Below are 19,151 nucleotides of genomic sequence, written 5' to 3' on the forward strand. Positions count from 1 at the left end.
TGGGGTATTGTGTCTAGAATGTTGAGAAAACAAATGAATTCAATCAATTTAGAAATATGGCTGTAACATAACAAAATGGGGAAAAAGTGAAGTGGTATGTATACTTTCCGGATGCACTGCATACTGTACATAGTACGAACCAATGCTGCTACTTCTATTGACTGGCAATTACAGAAGTTGATGGAAGCGTTGCTATTTTTACTGCAACCAAATAAATTAAGTAGTAAAAAAAACAAGCATGGTGAATAAACATTAAAAATAATAACCATCAGCATGTGAATAGGACACTGTGCAACAGGCGTATGTGTTGGTATACTTTTAGACTTAAACGTTATTCATCTGAGCTGTTCATTACATTGCAAAAGTAGCATTCCTAATCAAAGTATGTCTTAAAGTCTTTATTCTATGATAATACCCTCCATGCTGCGATGATTATCAATTAGAAAGCTTTAACAGTTTATTAAATAAAGCCCTTAACAAACATGTGTTGTTTAATGTTTTGTAAAGTGACTTTGGGTATCTAGAAAGGCGCTATATAAATTGAATGTATTATTATTATACATTTTAAATATCACCAATCACATCTTTTTAAAAGAATCAGTCATACCAAGCAGCCTTCTCACTCAGGTAAAACTTTCCCTCCTTTTCTTGAGTTGCGATGAAGCATTTTTCAAAATCAACTTCAAACTAGAACTCTTTGCTATAACATTTCGCTAAATTAGGATAATTTTCTCAAAATGAAATTGACTTTGTTTGGGTGAGATTAGGAGTTAAAGAGAAGCTTAAAAGTATGTTTTAGTGAGGGTCGCTCTTAGATTTAAAGTCGGTCATAGTGAACCATTTCATAGGAAAAAAATGTTGTACAATGACGATAAAAGTATTCTATTCTAAATGAGTAAAAATGATTATCAGTGCCTTTTTAAAATAATTCATTTTACACCAGAAACACTTGAGGCTTAGCTTTCATTGATCATCAGTCAGATGATTTTCCTATAGAACATGAGTAGACGGGTAATATAAACGATCAAAGATATAATCCCCAAGCATTCCTGCATAAATGTCAGTAGTTCAAAAGCAGCAACAATAAAGCGTAAATTAATTTAAAAAACAAGCATTCCTACACATGATGGCTTTACATAACAGCAACTCACTGGAGATGCTTGTAGCAGAAAAGCCCCGCTGGAACTAATGATATTAAAGATGGCTGAGCTTGTGTCCCATGAAGCCATGCTAGTGAGCTATTATCCACAACACCAGGGTCCTGCAACTCACAATTAAATGGATTACAGCGGTAATTAGTGTTGTTGTTTACACCTGTTTCTTTTGTGCTATGAGGGTTAAGGTTCTGCTGCAAGGCTTCCCCCTTCAGACTTAGAGGAACAACATTAATGGACATTTTGTCGTAGATTAAAAGGGCTATAAAATGAATCCGTGCTCTTCAGAAACCTTGACTCTTCAGAGGCATTGTTTGTGCGTTTCCAGTAGTTGCGTCGTTTCAGAGCATACGCAGAAAGTCTCAATGCAGGGACCTTCTGTGTGAACTCAAGTCAAAATTGTTCAGTTGATGTCACAATGTAAGGTACACCAGAACGCCCTATAGCAACGTGCTCTTGTACTGAGCATTCTGACCTATTAGCTATGTCCACCTACACATAGGCCTACTGTATAACCCCGTGTGAAACAAGTTCAGGTCTCGTATGGCGCATTACCACTACAGCGCGGTTTAAGCGTGCATTTTTGGTTGCGTTTCCACTAAGCGTAGTTCTGGCTAGCGGGCACCTTTTCACAGTTTTCTGGCTCTCCAAAATCAAGGTTCTTTCCGGGCCAATAACTGGGCTGAGTATGCTAAACTAGTGAGAGAATCGCTGGCAACTACAACACAATGAACATATTTTACCGTGATTTAATTGTAATACACGTTTCAAAATGATGCCGAAGTAACAACATACTGATACCGGTTAGTAAAAACCATGAATTAATGCTTTGACAAGTCTGCAGACAGACGGCTGGTGAAAAACCCTTTTTAAACTGCGTGTTTTCTGAATGGAGATCGTCTAAGCGAACGCAGTATATGCTCCGACCGTCCACACTCACAACAACGGCCTATACAGACATAAATAAACCAGCGACTGTAATCGCCATGACACAGGCAGTCTGTGGTTTGGACTAGTTTAACTTTTGTCTAGTTTCTGAACAGATATGAGGAGCTGTGAGCTCTGAGTGCTAACAGCTAACGGCTGATGTTGGTTTTGTGTTTTGCATTGAAGATGACGTCACAGCTCCGCATACACTGCGTTACTATAGTTACTATCCCAGTTCCTAAACTGTAATGGAAACGCAGCATAAAGTGAGCCGGGCCTACCAAGGCCTAACTATACCGTACTAAGCCGTGCGAGGCCCTGCAGTGGAAATGCGCCATTAGTGGCTCTGGAAACCTAATCATTAAGTGAAGTAGAAGTGTGTGGTGTATTCTGGCTGGATACAGGAAAAAGGCACTCTGAAATAACTCCTGCAAGGCGCCGAACATCACAGATCGCTGTTATCCTCGTGTGTAACATGCTCTCAGGGCGGCTTTTTACTTCAAAGAGGAGAAGGAAGGTCAACCATACAGAACCACCTCAGGGAAACGTCCTGTACAACTACAGTCTCGTGCTGATTACACCGAGCGGCCTCACTGAATCCGCTGGGAGGCTGAAGCAAATAATTTCACGTCAGATTGTTTGACGTGTGGTTATGTAGCGAGTCTAAACAGGTGTCGGAGAGTCATGCTTGCTTGCTTGACTGTTTTCACTGATAAGGATTTTGCACACCTTGGTCTGGTCTGTCTGCCCGCTCCATCTCTCACATGTTTTAATCCGCTGAGCTGGAGCCAGAGGGACGGACGTTTCCAAGCACAAGAAGTCCCTTTGAGTCTTTGATGTCGGGCCCCTGTCGCTTTAAAATATTCCGTCACCAAGAGCTTAAACCAAATTCAATGTCATATTTAGATAAAGTGTTATTTCTCCAAATGTGTCTTTATCTTATTATCATCGTCGGTTTTTAAAAGCACTTTTCTGCGATATTACGAGTGTGTGGCTACAGGCCTCATTGTCTTACACAAACATTCAGATACAAGTTTCCTAAATATTGCTTTTTTGTCTTCTTTCTAGTGGATGTACAGATAGAATTCAAGCATCATTTAATGGCCATTATCAGTGGATATCAACATCCTAAATATAGGTTAGAAAGTGCTTTATCTACAATTAGGTTTAAAATGCCATTATCATCCATTAAAATGGATGCAGCATCGGTAGTAAGTATGACAAATGCATAGAAGGAAGTCCCGAGACATGGTATAAAGTGTCAAATAAATAGGTGGCTCAAATAAACATAGAACTATGACCCAGAACAGTAACTTGCTTTAAACCAAAACATACGTTGTTCCAATACCCATATTTTCATACTATATAATGAATGGAAGAAAAAATGTTATTAAGTCAAAATCAGTATTCCAAAAATAGCAGGATATTGTAATGCATCCTGTTGCATTTTCACTATGCTATATAGGCTCTGTGCACAAGATGGCGTCTATCAACTTCCGGCGGCTGGGTGTGCGGCTGAGTACTTCCGGTTTGAGTACAGAGTTTTGACAGCTTGACAGTTTGTCACACCGAGAGCAAGAATGAGCGGATTTCGGGGTAAAGAAAAGCGATTGGCCTTCCAGCGTGTAAGAAAGTCGGCACTACATTGCTGTGTGCCCCTTTGTACAAATTCGTCCCGTTATCAGACTCAGAATACCTTTAGTCCCACAGAGGGGACATTTGCAGCGTTACAGCAGGAAAGAGCCACAGACAGCTTAGTGTTGAATATCTTACATGCGTTAAAAAGTACTAAGTTATAATATAATAAACAATATGCTAAAAAAGTACTAAGTTATAATATAATAAACAATATGCTAAAAAAAAGATAAAAAGTTACATAATTTTCAAAAATACAGATAAAAAACAAATCAAATCTACAAATCAAATCCTGTAGTAGTTTTTAGGATTTAGCAGCCCGGTATATATATATATTACAGTTATTAAAGATGGCATATGTATATAAAGTATATATTGCACATATTGTACATAGTTTGACGGTATTTAACAGCAGAAAGTTACACAATGTTATAATCGGGAGATAAGTTTCCATTCATTTCGGCAAGCCTGGGCAACAACGATTAAAAGATTTCTTGCTCCCAAACCAATTGTGTATTTCATTACAAAAAGCAGTTATACCATACTATGTTTAGGTACTAATGAATTATATCCTCAAAACAAACGCACACCTAAATAACAAAGGAAAATACATAATTTAATAAATCCACAATATGATAACATTTTACAGATTAATTTAATAAACTTTTACAAAACATAGGTTGATGTTATATCGGGGGGAAAAATACATATTTAAACATTTCAATTAGTCTCTGCATATTTAAGTAATGCTAGTTTATATAACAGATGTACAATATCCAGAAAGTAGATGCAAAAAATATATATAATGTGTGCATTTCCAACATATCCTCTGAAAGAGTGTTAGTCGTTGAGTTGAGTAGTGAGCCATTTTTTTTTTTTTCGTGGTGCGATGTCTGCTGAGAAGTCCTTGTATGCCTCGCTGACTTTGAGGACATCTGGGTCTGGCAGCTCCCCCCGCACGGCCTTGTAACGTGTACTCCTTTGAACATGTTTATATGATAATTAGGACTTTAAGAACAATTTTACACTCAGACAACAATCACAAAGTTGTAGCAGGATACATACAATTACTTAGGACAATATATATTACCTTACACCGTCAGCAACTGTAAACTGCTTTGGCTTAGTGGAAATGAACACCATGTCACTCACTCTGCCTGGTTTCACACCCTATTAATTACACAAAAGAATTGTCAAATTAATTGAAAAGGTCGTTGATGCAACATACTAAATCAGCTCTTTGCACAAAGGAAATACTCATTAAACCGTGGATTGGTTGTGAACACATACTGTACTTACCATGGTGCTTGTTATGGTTAGGGTAATGTTGTGAATCGAGTGGCCCATGGTGGTGGTGGGGTTATGGTATGGGTAGGCGTATGTTATGGACGACGAACACAGGCCACTCGATTCACAACATTACCCTAACCCTACCCCTCACACCAGATACTGACTGGTTTTCGGACCCCCCCAATAAAGCAAAACTGCACATTTCAGAGTGGTCTTTTATTGTGGCCAGCCTAAGGCACACCTGTGCAATAATCATGCTGTCTAATCAGCATCTTGATATGCCACACCTGTGAGGTGGGATGGATTATCTCGGCAAAGGAGAAGTGCTCACTATCACAGATTTTTTCAGATTTGTGAACAATATTTGAGAGAAATGGTTATTTTGTGTTTATAGAAAATGTTTTAGATCTTTGAGTTCATCTCATGAAAAATGGGAGCAAAAACAAAAGTGTTGCGTTTATATTTTTGTTCAGTGTAGCTAGCTACCAGTTGATGTGAGCAAATGTATTGTCACTATGTAATCTGTTGCAACACGTCAGCTAGCTGGGCTTATTTGAATCCTAAATCACAGGTTACCTACTCTTGCCACATCAAAACCCCAGAACATGAACCTGATTGAGGCTTTGAACCGATTAACACTTTTTATTTTCCTCCCTACTCTGAGATCGTGAGGCTTTTCATGCTTTCTCATGGACCTGCTAGCGCTGATGCTCACTCTCCCTGAAGGTAGATCTTTGTTTGAAACTGTGGAGAATTGGATATCATTATGTGATCCAAAAAAACGTAATAGTACATAATTAAAACGCTTTACACTGTATCTATTCTTTCACACACACATACGGGTATTGGGCCGAGGGCGACACAGTACTTCCGGTATCCGCCGTTTTACGCGAGGTGCAAGCAGGCCGAGGGTTTAGCCGTAGCCTACACCGTCTAGGTGTTGCTAAGCTTCCTGTACTGAATATCATAGTCTATTGCCTTAATCAATATCTAGTCAACTCTAAAATACCACATATATGCAATGGCATGATAATATTATTGTGACAAGTGGGGTATTCACCTGGTGTTTCCAGAAATTAGACGTAGATGCAGCCAAAATCGACGAAGGCCACTTTCGAGGGTCGTTTTTCCATACATCTGCAGGCAGTCTGTAAGGGCAATCCGACAACCCACACAGCTCTAGTTTAGGCTGGTAACGACCTAAAGCACACCCCACAAGTCCAGAGATGTAATCCGAAGACATGCAGTGATTTCTTCGGTCGTTAATTCAGAAAAAAAACCTAGTGCGCTCTGCCTGGCTACGTTAGCTAGCTGTTTATATTTGCACCTCCAGGATATTTGCACCTCCAGGAAAATGGCGTATTTATATATATATATATATATATGGCGCGCGTTGCATTGTGGGTAGCTCGTGACGTCACTGTGTGTGAAAGAAGACTGTCAATTTGTCAAAGTTAGCCAGTAACTACAGCTTTGTTTGTCACTTACCTTCATAATTGTCGACGTAGCTGGATGTAGCTACATCTTGAACCCCTTTTCTATTTTGCTCCTCGGGGCTGAGCCTGCCGCTTGTACCAGCCGATCAACCCTGTCTCCTAAAAATTACGTTCCCACAGAACTAAACTGCATTCTCAATTACGTTTAGCTAGAAACGTATTTTCTCCCACGTTACGTTAGTTATGAACGTATCTCAAATACGTTTATTTTCTACATATCTTCTAGAAACGTATTTTCTCCCACGTTACGTTTGTTATGAACGTATCTCAAATACGTTTATTTTCTACATATCTTCTAGAAGCATATTTTCTTCCACGTTACGTTAGTTATGAATGTAACTTAAATACGTTTATTTTCTACATATCTTTGCCATTTATTGTCTTGCTTATAATAATGATAATTAGTTATTTATAAATATCATTTTAGAGCATTTTAGAGCGAGGCTGTAATTTCGCCAGCTGTTACTCTCATGAGCGAGGCAGAACATAATAGTTTTAACATGCCAAAAAGCTGCTGTGTCGTTTATTGCACCTCAAACATTAAAACAAATCCAGAGTTACGTGTTTCTGTACTTCCTCTAAGAAGAAAGGACAGTATCAGAAGAGCTCTGTGACTTCAGGCTTGATCGCCGTTCAAATGACAGCGCTGGTTTCCCCAAAAGTGGGCGGGGCTGTAAAGTGAAGTAGATTTACTCTCTATTATTCAAAACCATTCTATTTATTCTAACGTAAATTACATGCCAGTGTTTTATCTTTTATTTATTTGTTTTTATTTTAAATCGTATAATGTCTGACTTTTTTTCCGTCTGTGAGGAAAAGAAATGGGGCTCAGAGCCTCAAAATACTGAAATCTGTATTTTTTAAAATGTATTATTCTTTTCTAAATAACACACTGTTATTTACTCAACAATAACACACAATTATCCTTGTTTTTATTTATTTATTTAATTCTATAATCTTGGGCTTTTTAGCCGTAAATAAAGTCACCGGAAACAGACGGGACATTTTGAGCGATACACACCACAAACCCACTAAACTGATTACCCAAGATCCTCAGCTTGAAGCTTTTTGATTGGATGTTTTAGCCGCAATGCACGCTGGGATATGGTGTTGATATGATATGGAGATATGATATCCGACAACGAAAAATAAAATAATACCTAATTCAGAGTGTGCTTGCTTTTCTCTTTGGAAGTCATCACATAACGGCATTGTAATACACGGTTCGGCTGCATTAAATATTACACATCTGCCGTAATTCTTTATTTATAGAGAGAGACAAACAGGAGAACTGCTGCCAAAACTGAATACTTGACGTGGATCATAAATATATCAACAATTAAACAACATCTTCAATTTCTTTTCACAAAATACGTCTCCTTGCAGTATCAATAGTAATTCGGCTGACTTTTATATTTGATCCAATTGGTATATAGGTTATATTTACACCATAACGGTGCACAGCTGATAGAACAGGACTTGTAGTTTTTAAAGATATTACTGATTTTCTTTGAATATAAGAATCTAAATACTGAGTTGAGAGAATAGTCAGGGGATTTGGGTGATGGGAGACACATCTATGGAATCACAATTTCAATAGCTTACTATTAAATGACGGATAGCCTATGCCTTTCTGTCTGTGATGTTTTACAAATCAGATATTAATGTGTAGAAGTAAAACAAGAGAAATAGTATAGCAATATCCTGTAAAATTATGTAAAAACATGAATAAAACTACACATCTTCAGATGTTATACATAAGTGTCTACACTAATAATACAAAGTTATTATTAGTATGCTGTGTGTACCTTGTGTGCACCGCCTAGTGGTTAAAGCATGTTATTGAATTATTTTTTTTGAATAATCTTATTTGATCAAAACAATATTAAGAGTACATACTTTCAGAGGGGGAAAGTAGAAGGTCAATGATAGAAATATAGAATATAAAAAGTCAAGAAGATTCTAAGTGATCTCTGCAATAAAACAGTTTAGTGCTGGATGTACAAAGATATTAATAGGAGGATGTGCAAAACAGAAAAACGAATTAACCTTTATTAACACATTAAAAAATACTTTAGGTTAAGGTCTTCTTTTAAACAAGAAAAAAGCTCTGGGGGTATCTTTCTACAGATGAATATTAAGCCTGACAAAGTACTTAACGTCTAAAATATTGCTTTCCTGCAATGTTAACTAAGTTGAAACACTTATTTTAAATGATATTATACACATTAATTATACTCTTATGTATGTAGATAGAATAAGAAATGTGCAGAATATGACAGTTTAATGGTGGAGGTATACAGTACACACATATTGATAGATGTCTGTTGAGGAACCTGCGACCCAAGTTGTGTATAAGATCAATACACCTTAGAAAACCTTGAAATCTTGAAAGGGATATGCAAAATAGCCATTATACAGTTTTTAATTAACTATTAGTAGAGAATAACGAGTAATGAATATACTTTATAAAGATCTGCAGATAAATGTTTAGTCTTCTCAAGCACCAACTATCAAATATCTCGCCTGATTGTTGGCACTTGACAATCACCTTCCCTGAATTGTATTCAGGTGTAACTAAAGTCTGCTTTAAGGGTTGTTTATATTCCACATCATTAATCAGAATCTGCAAAGTAACTAAACTAAATGTAGTGGAGTAAAAATACCAGGTTAACCTCTGAATTGTAGTGGAGTAGAATAACAAAGTAACAATGAGCTGTCGTGTGGGTATATATTAGTGCTGCCCATTATGGATACAAGCGATTTTCACCCATTTAGTAATTACATGTTTTAAATGTGTACACACCAATGTGTTTCCTATCGCCTAAACCTCCAGGGCTGTACACAGTTTAATACTGTCAACTTCTACATTTGGGAAAAACGTCTTTTAAAACTACAATTCCCAGTAGAGACGTGCCATAGAGAACATGTTGCGAAACACAATAGCCAGCATGTGTAGTTCTGGGGGAGCGTTCGAGTCCAGTTTTGAATAGTCTGCCGTGGTTTCGTTCCATTTCAAAGAGCTTGACGCTCGGCGTAACCTTGGCGCAACATCACGGGGTTTGTCAACGGGACTGTAGTCCCAAACGATAGCTGGGGATTATGGGTAGTGTAGTGTCTTGGGCCATCCTAAATCTCGAAATGTCCCGTCTGTTTCTGGTGACTTTATTTACGGCTAAAAAGCATGCTAAAATGCCCAAGATTATAAAATTAAACGAATAAATAAAAACAAGGATAATTGTGTGCTATTGTTGAGTAAATAACAGTGTGTTATTTAGAAAAGAATAACAAATTAGAAGGAAGAGATTTTAAAAAATACAGATTTCAGTATTTTGAATCTCTAAACCCCATTTCTTTTCCTCAAAGACGACAAAAAAAGTCCGACATTATACGATTTAAAATAAAAACAAATACATAAAAAGATAAAACACTGGCATGTAATACGTTAGAATAAATAGAATGGTTTTGAATAATAGATGACAGTAACATCTACTTCACTTTACAGCCCCGCCCACTTTTGGGGAAACCAACGCTGTCATTTGAACGGCGATCAAGCCTGAAGCCACAGAGCTCTTCTGTTACTGTCCTTTCTTCTTAGAGGAAGTACAGAAACACGTAACTCTGGATTTGTTTTAATGTTTGAGGTGCAATGAACGACACAGCAGCTTTTTGGCATGATCAAACTATTATGTTCTGCCTCGCTCATGAGAGTAACAGCTGGCGAAATTACAGCCTCGCCTACTGATTTTAATTTAACCATATATCGAGCCCGATTGTCGATTTCAAAGGTGTGCTCTAAAATGATATTTATAAATGACTATTATCATTATTATAAGCAAGACAATAAATGGCAAAGATATGTAGAAAATAAACGTATTTCAGATACGTTCATAAGGAACGTAACCTGGGAGAAAACATGTTTCTAGAAGATATGTAGAAAATAAACGTATTTGAGATACGTTCATAACAAACGTAACGTGGGAGTAAATACGTTTCTAGCTAAACGTAATTGAGAATGCAGTTTAGTTCTGTGGGAACGTAATTTTTAGGAGACAGGGTTGAGCCGATGTACATCACTGATGTTAACCTTCGGTAGGTCTTGGAGACATCGAGTGTAAAATAGTGCCTATATAATATCTATACGCTATCTCTCTCTCGCTATCTATACGCTATCTATCGCTCTTCCCTCTACCGCTCTACTGTAGACCGGAAGTTTACAACCGCACACCCAGCTGCCAGAAGTTGATAGACGCCATCTTGTGCAACTAGCCCATCCAGCCTGCTTTTCTAGCTACTCTGACTCACAATTATTTGCAAAGGGGACGTACAGTATGAGCAAGAGGGTCAAAGATGAAGTTGCAATGTTAGGACAAAGTAGTTTTCCCCGTTGTAAGCATACTGCAAGCAACAGTGAGCACTTTGTAAGGGCAGCTGCAGTATGTACTGAAGTAAACACTGATTTAAAACACAGTAATGATGTTTTTCCTAAACCTTACAGGACATTTTAGAACATAAACCTAATGGAACTAAAATTGAAACCTGGAACACTGCGACCCTTTCACGTTGAATGTGCACAGGGTAATAATCCCATGACCCCTCAGCTTTATCTTGAGAACATTGGGGACAGGTTCTTAATTACCTTCCGTTTTGGACCCCCTAGAATTGACTTTCTTTGTATATTGTATATGTAAAACACCCTGTTTTTATTCTATCAGTTGTCTGCTTGTAATTCCCCACCTAGCACTTACTGAAAGAGTTTTTGGGTGTTTTATTGGATTCACTCGTCTCCAGAAGGTAAACCTGTGCTCTTTGTCTTTGACTCAGGCGAGTGAAACTCCACATTCCCCGGATGAGCTGTGTATTACCCCTGGGGAAAGCATTTTACTATTTGATGGAGTCTTAACAGCATGGTTAATGCATTCAGTCCTGGCAGGAGGCCCATGCTTTCTGGCACAGAATTTGTTTCTGCCATTCCCCGTCCTGCAGCATCTGAGGGGGAGCCTTGCCCCGGTTACTCTATCCTTCTGGCAGTCTGTGATCCAACCAGAGTAAATCTGGTCCGGGCTGTTTGTTTTATGTCTTTGTTTTTCTCTAATTTTGTTCTGCTTAAAAGTGCTTAACCAGTATTTTTAGGATAAAACTACATTCTCTCTGTTTTTATTAAGAAATGCATTTCTTCCAATTCTGACTGAGATTTTCAATATTATTAAGGTAATTTCGCATTCAGCATAAAAATATCCGGAGTAATTTATTTAGACTTTAATACCCTGCAGAACTACTTTGTTATTGGATTACTAGAAGATTGCAGTGTTGCTTTTTTAAAAGACTGTTTCTTTGCCTTCCCAATCGCACAATGATCCATAATAACACAGGAGGGAGAAGATGCCTGTGAGCACTGACAGTGATGTGGAGACTTCAGGGTCAACTTTAATGCATAAATCAGGATGGTCCGGCTAAAAAGGGAGCTGAGGACCCCAAGTGATCAGAACATAACATTTGTCTTTATTATAAGACAGAAATTACCAGAGCTTCCATAAAATCACACTTCAACATGAAGATAAAATGTGATGAGAAACTGTTCTGGAGATGACTAATGCACACTCTCTGGAATAATTTCCACCCAATTGTGTTAATAATGTAGCGCCTCTAATCACGTTAGCGTCAACGTAAAATGGGATTGGTTTTGAAGCTCGGGCAAACTGCATGAAATATTCAAATAGAGGTGCCCTACATTAGGCAGTGAATCTTAATTTCTCGTTTTTTGACATACTGGAGGCGAGATTCTGATAACACAGCCTTCCTCTGATAGCCGTGTAGAGATGCTAATCTGGTTGTCGAAACATATAATTATGCTGCAGAGGGAGAACCCAGTGTTTTGTAATGATAGTATGATGATAAAAGTTTGCTTGTTTAGGACAAAGACACCCAGGCTGTAGCATCTTATTGCCTGAGTAGTAAAAGAGTCCAACCTTCTGTTTTTGCTATTATGACCAAACTGCAAGAAAACAAGCTAGCAACTCTGTGAGGTTGTTTAGGCTAAATGCTTTATTAGTTTATGTTTCACACAACCCAGTCTCATGGCATTTATAAATGCATTTATAAATGCCATGAGACACCAAATCCCAAATCCCAGCATGCATTGCGGCTAAAACATCCAATCAGCGAGCTTAAACCATAGCTGAGGATCTTGGGTAATCGCTCAAAATGCCTACGTCTGTTTCCGGTTATTTTTATTTTGAAATTCAGTTCCTGACGGACGCCAAAAAAGCCCGAGATTATGGAATCAAACCAATAAATAAAAGCAAGGATAATTGTGTGTTATTGTTGAGTAAATAACAGTGTGTTATTTTGAAAAGAATAACAAATTAGAAGGAAAAAAAGATTTAAAAAATACAGATGTCAGTATTCTGAGGCCCTGAGCCCCATTTATTTTCCTCACAGACGGCAACAAAAGTCCGAAATTAGACGATTTAAAAATAAAAGCAATAATTGTGGCTTGATATTGAGTAAGAACATGTTTTTATGAACCACACAGCTTCCGGTCTTCCTCGACCCGACCGGAGAAAAAGACGTGCTGCAGGCACGAAACACATTACCAGTAGAAATACATTGCTTTTAAAATCGTTCTGTGTGACACGAAAAAAAGGGGGAAATCGTGTTGGTGAACACGAATCAATAAAAATCGTGTTGGTGAACACGAAATGCCGTGAGACTGGGTTGTTTCACAACCTGGCTCTTAGCAAAGCACTACCAAAGTAGGGGACACAACCTTTTAAAGATTGAGGAAAGTCATTTATTTAACAAAAGTAATTAAAATATGTGCACAACAAAACAGTGCACAACATTATGTGCATCCGTTGTGGGGTGTGCATGGAAGGAGAGAATGGTGTATGATTGTTTTAAATTGCGTAAAATAAAAGAAGTAGAACCAAGAAAAAACTAACAATGACACATAGGGCTGCCTAGAGAGGGATGACCAACCTGTAAACCTATAAGGGTGAATGGAATTCTAGAAACAGGTAAAAGCAGGAATCGCCACACGAGTTTTACAGTATTCTTCATCTTAGTTTAGCTTCATATATTTGCTCATTAGCACTAAGCACAGAGGAGAGCTCAGGCCTGTGTTATTTAAATAAAGAAATGCCAAATGAACATGTTAAAGTGGATCAGGATATGAAAATTGATGAGAAAGGAGAATTTACAATTCATCTGGGGGAGAACTTAGAGTGCTGCAGGAATTGTTCCTAAAACCCAAATGTGTTCGTGTTTAGCACTTGTTTCAAAGTCAGTGGACTTTTGAATATTTTTCTGCTGAAATGCCTAAAATAAGGTTTGCGGTTAAAGCAATCTTTTAGAGATGTTTTTGTTTTGTTCTATATGACACACTGAGTGTTGAAGCTTTTACAAGTCCTGAAAAGGAGCTTGCTACAGTATAAAGTGACTAAATAAGAGTAGTCATTTTTGAGCTTCTGGAGTTTAATTTGGCTATTTGTAACAATGTATTTATTTGTGAAAATGATCTTGCTAAACAAAAAGTGAAAGTATCAGTGTTTTGTTCAGTGGCGAGCCGTTAGGGCCCTCTAGGCCCTCTGTGAGGGCCTAAGATATTGTAAAAAATAATAATTGAAAACATTAAAAAAAATGTAAACTTTTTTAAAATATTATTTTTTATATTTTTTGTTGTTAAATGTTTCATTAGTTTTACCTAAATAACTTGATTTAATTGTATTTAAAATAACATTTCCAAAGAAATAAATCCTTCGAATCTGCCTGTTCAGTTTCTGTTGGAATGTGAAGGGTTACGTGCCGTCTCTGCGAGTTATGTGAAGACGGGAGAGCTTGTTGGTCCCTCTGTACATTCACAGAGGGCCAGCTATAGTAACTCAACGAGAGAGTAATGTCAAATGACAGTACAATTGACCAATCATATCTTCCCTCTAAATGGGTGGGCTTTATTTTTGCGGACTTTATGACAAGTTCCGCCCGCTGTGAGGTCTATGCAAGTGGTGCAGTGACACGTCCTAAAACCCGGAAATAAGCTTCGCTCGGATTCCCTCGACAGAAAGCAGTGGGATTTCTCCATAAGGTTTTGGAAAATAGTTGGAAATAAGGTCTGTGGAAAACGAACCTGTTAGATAAATGCAAGTTTTTTTCAGCCTGATAATATCAACATGTCTACCCTACTTTTATTATTTTCGAATCATAAATCTAATCGATAGATTTATGATCGTTAGATTTATGATTAGCATAAATTCGTTCATCGTTGCTAGGTATAAAAGTCACGGCTCGCCACTGGTTTTGTTTGATAAACAGCTTCAACTACATCCAAAATTCTATTAGAAATCCCATTGACTTTGTGTTGAGGGAGCGAGGCGATGAACCTATGTCATCCCTGCAGCACTCTGTGTCTCTAACAAATGGCAAATCTGTGCGCAAGACATTTCAGCAGAAACCAGAAAGGTCAACCTCACAGTGAGGACAGAAGGAAAGTCAAGGGATCACCAACATCTATAGTATTCATCTATTGGAACATGCATATGTGGAAAAGATAATATTGATCTAGATATTTCAGTCTGGACCAAAGTGAAAAACTGACTGACATTGATAATCCCATGTCAGTTTGATGGCCACAATCTATTACAAATACAATCTTATGCTGTTGTAATGTGATTCATTTGTTGAACTAAATGTGATGATCTCTTCATGCTCAAGAATATAAAACATTCAAACTCTGGTCATGAATTTTGCATGTAAGCTTGTCTCATGACCTGGAACTGAGGGACGTCTATGAAACATTAATGTTGAACCTGACGCTGCACTATCCGCTCACATGGACCTGGATGTCAGCAGCATCCTGCTGCTGTCTCTGAAGCAAAGGTTTTACTGATGTTGTTTTTAGGTACTTTAAATCATTCAACACTAGGTATTTTGTCATCAGATGAGTCTCTCTTGTGCATGAAGGATCTCTGTGATCACAGAGGTTCAACGTTTAAAAGCATTTGTTCAACCCCCATGACAAGAGATTTGATTTGCGATGCTGGTTGGGAGATTCCCATTTACAGGACTTGTTTTATTCAAATAACACCAAATGTTTAGACTCATGTTACTTTATGGATAAATATTCAAGCTTGCATTGTTTACAGTTTTTCTCGATTGCTAACACACTAAAATTATACATAAAGCACAATTATTTTAACTGACACTCAAAGAGCAAAACATCGGCTCAAATCTCCAAAACTCTAAACACGTTTTCAGCTTTTCACACAATTTGCAAATCAACATGGCACTTTTTGCAAATCACTGCACACGTCTCTCCACGTAAGACAGGAATCTGACATAAAGTCACGTGTTAGCAGGTTTAAAACACTGATATTCAAAGTGCCTCACACATCAACACACTCTCACTCCATAATCGTCCAGGAGCGACGTTTGGTCAGGGTCCTGTGGCGTGCAGTTGTGACGCTCCTAGGCTCCTTCAGCTTCATAAAGGGACGCAAATAGCTTTCAACTGATTGCAATGTATTCCCATCTGCGTCGGGATTTGACGCTCATGAAAGCACGGCATTCGTTTGTGTCGGCTGCCCTTAAAGGCAATGTGAGCGTCCATTCCCATTGGATAACGGAGAATTGTACACCCGGAAGTAAGTATTCTCCTTACTGTCGATTGATTTTACAGTGATATCTGCACTACTCATCGACTAAAAAACACCAGATTATCCTTGTTAATTACACAACATTGATTGGTTTAAATTGTGTGCAATGCTTTTGTATTTTTCCCCTTCCATTCGGAGAAACTAATATTTTTTCGGAGTAAAGGATGGCAGAAGACACTACACTACCCAGAATCCCCAGCTATCGTTTAGGACTACACCATGTGCTCTGTTTGACAAACCCCGTTTTTTTTCACCATTCATTCCAATGGCTGGCGTCTATGTCACGTGATCTTCAAATTTGTCCCTGCAGAAAAAAAAAACATGGCCGAACTTCGTTTTATTCTCGGTGGAAAATGCCTATTTTAAAGTTAGTTTGGCAATTAAAATGCGTTTTGCTGTAATTTGATGCGAGAAATATGAGTTGTTATTTCAGATTATGTGTGCAGTGGATGTACATGATCTTTAGTTTACTATTACTATTATTATTGTTATTACGAAGATTACTTCAGGAAATTGCGTCCATAGAACGTTTTCATTGTTACCAAGGTGGTTGCTAGGGACGCTGCTATCGATATTATTTCTGTTATGTTGTGTAACTGTTTAATGGTGTTATCTCTATTGCTACCCCCTTCCCCGTCAATGTATAGTGTTGGTCCACAGCGCAAACGTATTAGTTTAACAAAATCCGCATCTAAAGATACGTTATTTTCCCCTGTGCAATTCCAGTCTTACATCTCACAGCACATCGTCATTAACAAATACCGGAAACAGACCGAAAACATTTTTTTTTTAAAAAACACTTTATTCCGAGTGTGCTTGCTTTTCTCTTTGAAAGTCATCACATAACGGCATTGTAATACACGGTTCGGTTGCATTAAATAATACATATCTGCCGTAGTTCTCTATTTATAGAGCCCTGATGAGAAGACTTAGACAAACATGAGGAACTGCCGCCAACACTGAAAACGTGACGTGGATCATAAATATATCAGCAATTAAACAACATCTTACATTTCTTTTCACACAATACGTCTCCTTGCAGTATCAACAATAATTCGGCTGACTTTTATATTTGATTGGTAGATATTTACACCATAAAGGTGCACAGCTGATATAAAGGGACACCTAGTGGTTAAAGCATGTTATTGAATTTCATTATTTTTATTATTAGTTATTAATAGGATCCCTATAAAGTATATTCATTACTCGTTATTCTCTACTAATAGTTAATAGTTAAGCAATTTTCACCCATTTATTAATTATATGTTTTAAATTTGAGTGTTTCCTATCCCCTAAATCTCCAGGGATGTACACAGTTTAATACTGGCAACTTCTTATTATGGGAAATACGAAAACGTCTTTTAAAACTACAACTCCCAGTAGAGACGTGCTATAGATAGAGAACATGTTGCGAAACACAATAGCCAGCATATAGTTCTGGGGACGGGGTGGGGGACGCGGTGGACCCGTTCAAATCCAGTTTTGGACAGTCTGCCGTGGTTCCATCCCATTTCAAGTGCTGTTCGACGCTCGGCGTAACCCTCGGAGCACACTCTCCAATCACAGAGCTTGAGGACTATCACAGGGTTTGTCAAGCGAAGCGGAGAGAATACTTACTTCCCGGTGTAATATTCTCTAAAGCAAATGAGCTGCTCCGACCCTCGGTCCTGACGGACTCCGGGGCCCTTTCTCATTTCATCAAATCCCCCTCCTCGACTCCTTGACTCCTCGGTCCTCCGGTAGTGACCCGGAAATGAATTTCAGCGCGCCATGTTGAAGGACATCTCATTTCTCTAAATGCACTTCGAGGACCGAGGATCGAGCGTCGAGGAGGCTCTCTGGAGGAGCTATAACCGAGGATACACTGATGGGTCCTCCACGGTCCTCCACGGCTGCTTCGTGGATGCATTTCCGGCAACAGAGATGTTCCAAAGACTCGTGACCATAGCTCGTGACGCACGGCCGGACTTATCTCAGCCAATGACAGCTCTGCATGCATCCCCTGGATATTATTTTATTAACTGCTTTCATCGCGACGCGATGTTTACAGTGAGAACAGCTGTGAGGTCCATGCAAAAAGCAGAGCAGTGTGTATAATATATATCACTCAGTAGAACAGGCCTACTCTTTTTGCTTTAGTTTAGTAGATATCTACAAACAAAGAGTCGATATTTTTCTAAAACCATATAGTGCTTCACAATAAAATACACCACGGCTGTAGCCTGTTTTAGGAGCTGTATATGCGTGTGTGTGGTACAGTGTGTGCGTCGATGCAGCAGACAGACAGGTGTCAGTTGGTTTGGTGTCCTCTGCTTACTTTTAATACTTTTGGCCCGTAATTTATTTTCCACATTGTAGCGACCAGAGAGGGGGGGGGGATATATCCAGTCTCTGATAGTGTTACGTTATTATGAGAGTGCTCTGCTTGATTCTGAAATTGTATATATTTATATAAATATATACATATATATGTGTGTGTCCGCATCTGTAGCCATTATTGTCTCATTATACCGCACTGTGAATGAATCAAAGTAAATATATAAGTCGTCATGAACACATCTGTCCATCAGACAGAGGGCTGCTGCCTCCTGTCATCATTAATGGACGTCTCTTTAAAATGACCGCTCAGAGGAGAGGAGTTCTCATTTCTCTAACCGCCTGCTGCTTCCCCTCCTCTCTCCTCGGTTCCCCTCCTCGGCTCCTCCGCTCGCATCTCCTGTGGGCGGGACTAAGTATCGAGGATGGGAGTCGAGGAGGGGAGTCGAGGAGGGGAGTTCGAGAAATGAGAAAGGGCCCAACTTGTGTTTATTAATCAAACAAATAAATAAACACAAGGATAATTATATGTTATTGTTGAGTAAATGGAGAATTGCACAGAGGAAAATAACGTAGGCTATCTATGCCACAATTTTAGATGCGGATTTTGTTAAACTAATACGTTCGCGCTGTGGACCAACACTATACATTGATGGGGAAGGGGGTAGCAATAAAGATAA

The sequence above is a fragment of the Pseudochaenichthys georgianus genome, chromosome 3 (genome assembly GCF_902827115.2).
Source record: "Pseudochaenichthys georgianus chromosome 3, fPseGeo1.2, whole genome shotgun sequence".
NCBI lineage: Eukaryota > Metazoa > Chordata > Actinopteri > Perciformes > Channichthyidae > Pseudochaenichthys > Pseudochaenichthys georgianus.